The sequence below is a fragment of the Nerophis lumbriciformis genome, linkage group LG31, assembly GCF_033978685.3.
Source record: "Nerophis lumbriciformis linkage group LG31, RoL_Nlum_v2.1, whole genome shotgun sequence".
In the NCBI taxonomy this organism is placed as follows: Eukaryota; Metazoa; Chordata; class Actinopteri; order Syngnathiformes; family Syngnathidae; genus Nerophis; species Nerophis lumbriciformis.
In genome coordinates, this window is record NC_084578.2 from 12,637,501 (window position 1) to 12,645,000 (window position 7,500).

Here is a 7,500-nt window from a genome sequence, read left to right on the forward strand (position 1 = left end):
CTGATAAAGAACTAGAAAAAGGTACTATACCGCCTTGGAAAAAGGGTGACATTGCTCAGTGTTGGCGCTATAGGAGTCTTCAAAATGGGGGTGCCAGGGACCCCATCGAGTCATAAAAATAGTAAATTTTTTGGGGTCCCGCTTTTTTTTTGTCAGCGTTTTGACAACAAAATGATACATGCAAGCATTGTCCTGATATATCTCACATTCTATATTGTGTTTCGGGGGGAAAGGTCGTCATGAACGTTACTTCATTCAAATTAAAACATTTCAATGGTTATCAATATAACCATTGATTTATTGATGTCAATGGTTGATATCAATATCAACCATATAAATGGTTGATATCAATGGTTGATATCAACCATATCAACCATATCAATGGTTGATATCAACCATATCAACCATTGATATGGTTGATATCAATGGTTGATATCAACCATATCAACCATATCAATGGTTGATATCCATATCAATCATTGATATCCATCTCAACCATTGATATCAACCATATCAATGGTTGATTTCCATATCAACCATTGATATCAACCATATCAATGGTTGATATCAACCATATCAATGGTTGATATCAACCATATCAACCATTCATATGGTTGATGTGGATATCAACCATATCAATGGTTGATATGAACCATATCAACCATTGATATGGTTGATATGGATTTCAACCATATCAATGGTTGATATCAACCATTGATATGGTTGATATCAATGGTTGATATCAACCATATCAACCATATCAATGGTTGATATCCATATCAACCATTGATATCCATCTCAACCATTGATATCAACCATATCAATGGTTGATATCAACCATTCATATGGTTGATGTGGATATCAACCATATCAATGGTTGATATCCATATCAACCATTGATATCAGCCATATCAATGGTTGATAACCATTGATATCAGCCATATCAATGGTTGATATCAACCATTGATATGGTTGTGATCAACCATTGCTATGGTTGATGTGGATATCAACCATATCAATGGTTGATATCCATATCAATGGTTGATATCAACCATATCAATGGTTGATATCAACCATTGATATGGTTGATTTGGATAGCAACCATATCAATGGTTGATATGAATATCAATCATTGATATCAACCATTGATATCAACCATTGATATGGTTGATATTCATATCAACCATTGATAGCAACCATTGATATAGTTGATATCAACCATTGATATGGTTAATATCAATGGTTGATATCAACCATGTCAACCATTGATATGGTTGATGTGGATATCAACCATATCGATGGTTGATATTTATATCAACCATTGATATCAACCATATCAATGGTTGATACCAACATTGATATTGTTGATATCAACCATATCAACCATTGATATGGTTGATGCCCGCGGCTTTGTTCAGTTTTACAATTTGGCCCACTCTGTATTTGAGTTTGACACCCCTGCTCTAACCACTAGGCCAGTGAACCCCAACCTTTTTGTAGCTGCGGACCGGTTAACGCTTGAAAATGTGTCCCACGGATCGGGGGCGGGGGAGGGTATGGTATTTTTCTATTTTTTTATTATTTTTTTTATTTTTTTGTCATAAATAAATACAATCACGTGTGCTTAAGGGACATTTATTTTAAATTGCCTTTCAAATGTCTATTCTTGGTGTTGGCTTTTATCAAATACATTTCCCCCAAAAATGCGACTTATATATGTTGTTTTCCTTCTTTATTATGCATTTTCGGCCGGTGCGACTTATTCTCCGGAGCGACTTATACTCCGAAAAATACGTTATATCGATATATAAAAATACGGTATATCGATATACTTAAAAGCGAGGTAGGTACCAGAGTGTGATTATGGCGTATCGTTACTAAATACACTAGCTGACGACAAGCCGTCACGTCTGACCCCTCAACCCGCACGCCGGGTGTTTACTGGGCCAGTCTAAAGGCGGCTTCTACAGACAAAGGTCTTGGCAGCAAAGCCTTGGCGGTGTCAACAACACGGTGGATGTGTTCCTAAAGCAGTGGTATTTACAAGTCCTGGCAGTGGAATCTCATTCACACTGAATTGTGTCAACCAAAAATGAACTGCTTATCTTTGAAGCAAAGTTTTAATTACCGTATTTTTCGGAGTATAAGTCGCACCTGCCGAAAATGCATAATAAAGAAGGAAAAAAAACATTAGGCAACTTTCATAAACTATGAAAAAAACTGCGACTTATAGTCCGAAAAATACGGTACTTAGTCTGTGCCTTTGTTGTCTTTTCCAGCCACCGTAGATCAAAATTGTAAGAAGAAAGCAAAGGTTGTGTTCATAAATGCATGAGTGATGATGATTGTCGTGAAACATAACCACATCATCAATCATTGAGGTGCAAGTCTTCTTATGGATTCGTGCGAGGCTTCCGAGCTCTTGTGTCCGATAAGGCAGTGGTTCTCAACTGGGGGTTCTTGAAGGTATGCCAAGGGGTACGTGAGATTTTTTTTTTTAATATTCTAAAAATAGCAACAATTCAAAAATCCTTTATATTTATTGAATAATACTTCAACAAAATACGAATGTAAGTTCATAAACTGAACATCAAATCAAGTAGGCTATTCCATTCATTACAATGCAACAATGCAATATTCAGTGTTGAAAGCTAGATTTTTTTGGTGGACATATTTATAATTGAATTAGTTGAATACTTTTTTTCCAAATAGTTCAAGAAAGACCACAACAAACGAGCAATATTTTGCACTGTTACACAATTTAATAAATCAGAAACTGATGACATAGTGCTGTATTTTACTTCTTTATCTCTTTTTTTTTCCAACCAAAAATGCTTTGTTCTGATTAGAGGGGTACTTGAATTAAAAACAAATGTTCACAGGGGGTACATCACTGAAAAAAAAAGGTTGAGAACCACTGCGATAAGGCACCTGGCAACCATACTTGCCAACCTTGAGACCTCCAAATTCGGGAGATTGGGGGGGGGGGTTAAGGGGGAGGAGTATATTTATAGCTAGTATGCACTTAAATTCAAGTATTTATTATATATATATATATATATATAGAGAGAGAGAGAGAGAGAGAGAGAGAGAGAGTGATGTCCGATAAATGTGTTAAAATGTAATATCGGAAATTATCGGTATCGGTTTTTTATTATCAGTATCGTTTTTTTTTTTTTTTTTCGTTTTTTTTTTTTTTTATTAAATCAACATAAAAAACACAAGACACACTTACAATTAGTGCACCAACCCAAAAAACCTCCCTCCCCCATTTACATTCATACAAAAGGGTTGTTTCTTTCTGTTATTAATATTCTGGTTCCTACATTATATATCAATACAGTCTGCAAGGGATACAGTCCGTAAGCACACATGATTGTGCGTGCTGCTGGTCCACTAATAGTACTAACCTTTAACAGTTAATTTGACTAATTTTCATTAATTACTAGTTTCAATGTAACTGTTTTTATATTGTTTTACTTTATTTTTTATTAAAGAAAATGTTTTTAATTTATTTATCTTATTTTATTTTATTAATTTTAAAAAAAAAGTACCTTATCTTCACCATACCTGGTTGTCTAAATTAGGCATAATAATGTGTTAATTCCACGACTGTATATATCACTTGATATCGGTATCCGTTGATATCGGTAATTAAAGAGTTGAACAATATCGGAATATCGGCAAAAAGCCATTATCGGACATCCCTATATATATATATATATATATATATATATATATATATATAGATATATAGATATATAGATATAAATATATATATAGATATAAATATATATATAGATATAGATATAGATATATATATATATATATATATATATATATATATATATATATATATAGATATATATATATATATATATATATATATAGTGGTTGGAAAACACTGCCTTACACTATGAATAAAACGACACATCCTGAAGAGACTGTCAGAAAGCGGCTTGAAGATGATCTGTAAAACATCATCTATGCAACATTTTGACCAAATAACCACCATTACATGTTATGTAGACCACAAGGAAGTGTTTTATATTTAGAAAAAAAAAAAAATAATAATAATATGACTACTTTAATGCGCCTTATAATATGAAACACATATTTTTTTTAAATAGACCATTCATCCGCAGTGCGCCTTATAATCCGGTGCGCCCTATGGTCTGGAAAATATGGTATTATAGTTAGTATATTACTAAAAAATACACATTAAATGGGACATGTAATTGTCCAAAAGAAAACCAAAAGAGGTTAGTAGATGAGAATATATCTAAAGGTAAAATATAGTGTAGAAATGCACCCAATTCCAGGAAATGTAGTCTTGATTTTCAAAATGTCCTTTCAGGGTTTACGTGGCAGATAGACATTTCCTCAAAGAGGGTTCACATACCTGCAATAGGTAAGAAAAATCTGGTTTTGTACAAAAGGTCCCCTTCAATTGCCGACATCAATAATGAGTTTTTTTAGTGTGTATATGTGGGGCGGTGACATTTAAGGTGGAATAGGGGCCCTTAAATAAGTCATATAAAAGACTAAAATGGGGCCACAAACAAAATCTTATTCGGGGCCACACATCCGATAATAGGACTCATGTTTTACTACCTGAGTGGAGTTTCAGCAAAGGGGGGGGAGTGTCATGTCCTCCATGCAGCTTTATCCACGGTGGACGGTGGAAAGAGGCCGTGCACTTTGGAAAAGGTGTTCCATGTTTGTGTGAGCTAAACAAAGCATCGGGCCTGACACCAGCTTCCTGATTTACAGCGTGGGAGTGGGTCATCTGGCGTACAAGTAGAGGAAAAGGGGGGAGGGGGGGTACTTGAACGTGCATCTGACCTCCGAAAGGTGAACATGCAGTGCGGCTCTGTTATGCAGGCGTGCAATTACCAACCCCGTTTCCATATGAGTTGGGAAATTGTGTTAGATGTAAATATGAACAGAATACAATGATTTGCAAATCCTTTTCAACCCATATTCGCTACAAAGACAACATATTTGATGTTCAAACTCATAAACTTTATTTTTTTTTTGCAAATAATAATTAACTTAGAATTTCATGTCTGCAACACGTGCCAAAGTAGTTGGGAAAGGGCATGTTCACCACTGTGTTACATGGCCTTTCCTTTTAACAACACTCAGTAAACGTTTGGGAACTGAGGAGACACATTTTTTAAGCTTTTCAGGCGGAATTCTTTCCCATTCTTGCTTGATGTACAGCTTAAGTTGTTCAACAGTCCGGGGGTCTCCGTTGTGCTATTTTAGGCTTCATAATGCGCCACAGGTCTGGACTACAGGCAGGCCAGTCTAGTACCCGCACTCTTTTACTATGAAGCCACGTTGATGTAACACGTGGCTTGGCATTGTCTTGCTGAAATAAGCAGGGGCGTCCATGGTAACGTTGCTTGGATGGCAACATATGTTGCTCCAAAACCTGTATGTACCTTTCAGCATTAATGGCGCCTTCACAGATGTGTAAGTTACCCATGTCTTGGGCACTAATACACCCCCATACCATCACAGATGCTGGCTTTTACACTTTGCGCCTATAACAATCCGGATGGTTCTTTTTCACTTTCGTCCGGAGGACACGACGTCCACAGTTTCCAAAAACAATTTGAAATGTGGACTCGTCAGACCACAGAACACTTTTCCACTTTGTATCAGTCCATCTTAGATGAGCTCAGGCCCAGCGAAGCCGACGGCGTTTCTGGGTGTTGTTGATAAACGGTTTTCGCCTTGCATAGGAGAGTTTTAACTTGCACTTACATATGTAGCGACCAACTGTAGTTACTGACAGTGGTTTTCTGAAGTGTTCCTGAGCCCATGTGGTGATATCCTTTACACACTGATGTCGCTTGTTGATGCAGCACAGCCTGAGGGATCGAAGGTTACGGGCTTAGCTGCTTACGTGCAGTGATTTCTCCAGATTCTCTGAACTGAAGCTGGTTGAGAAATGTTGTTCTTAAACTGTTCAACAATTTGCTCACACATTTGTTGACAAAGTGGTGACCGTCGCCCCATCCTTGTTTGTGAATGACTGAGCATTTCATGGAATCTACTTTTATACCCAATCATGGCACCCACCTGTTCCCAATTTGCCTGTTCACCTGTGGGATGTTCCAAATAAGTGTTTGATGAGCATTCCTCAACTTTATCAGTATTTATTGCCACCTTTCCCAACTTCTTTGTCACGTGTTGCTGGCATCAAATTCTAAAGTTAATGATTATTTGCAAAAAAAAAAATTGTTTATCAGTTTGAACATCAAATATGTTGTCTTTGTAGCATATTCAACTGAATATGGGTTGAAAATGATTTGCAAATCATTGTATTCCGTTTATATTTACATCTAACACAATTTCCCAACTCATATGGAAACGGGGTTTGTATATGTATATGTATATAGTCCTTCTTTAGTAGACTGCCTGGCATACTGTATAACAGGAAATTATAAACTGGGCTCACATCCATCTTCCGCTTGTATTCATCGTGTATCTCCTTATGATCCTTGAAGAGGTGGGAGATCAAATTGCTCGTATTAAAGGAAGACGTCTTGGTTCCTCCTCGCATAACCAACTTTTTTGCAGCCGTTGCAAATTGCCAGTTTTTTTATCCGTCAGACACACTTTAAAATAATCCCAAACCATAGACATGGTGTCGTTAGTCAGTCCTCGAGCTCGCTTGTTAGCCACGGCTACAGCACTGGCAACAATACCCTCTTGTTGTTGTTATGCTACGCCCGTGGCGGTTTGATGAGGTCATCAAGCGTCGCCAGTAAACCTCTCATGCTGCAGTCGTCAACTCATGTGTTGTGTGTGGGAGAGGGGAGAGGGGAGCGGCTGCTGACTGGGTTTATATCCGTGTTTTACCGCTCCGTACAAAGGCGTTTTAAAAAGTCATTAATTTTACTTTTTGAAACCAATACCGATAATTTCCGATATCACATTTTAAAGCATTTATCGGCCGATATATATCGGACATCTCTAAATACCGGTATACCGTAAAACTCTACCCCAATGTCGATTTGATATCGATTAATAGTTACCGTATTTTTTGGACTATAAGTCGCAGTTATTTTTCATAGTTTGGCCGGGGGTGCGACTTATACTCAGGAGCGACTTTTGTGTGAAATTATTAACACATTAGCGTAAAATATCAAATAATATTATTTAGCTCATTCACGTAAGAGACTAGACGTATAAGATTTCATGGGATTTAGCGATTAGGAGTGACAGATTGTTTGGTAAACGTATAGCATGTTCTATATGTTATAGTTATTTGAATGACTCTTACCATAATATGTTACGTTAACATACCAGGCACGTTCTCAGTTGGTTATGTATGCCTCATATAACGTACACTTATTCAGCCTGTTGTTCACTATTCTTTATTTATTTTAAATTGCCTTTCAAATGTCTATTCTTGGTGTTGGCTTTTATCAAATACATTTCCCCCAAAAAATGTGACTTATACTCCAGTGCGACTTATATATG

The 7,500-nt window shown here is 36.7% G+C and overlaps 1 protein-coding gene across 1 annotated transcript in view; it reads left to right on the forward strand.

The window, feature by feature from the left end:
* Positions 1-7,500, forward strand: part of calcrla (calcitonin receptor-like a) — a 64,791-nt gene that overhangs the window by 691 nt on the left and 56,600 nt on the right. The window lies entirely within an intron of this gene.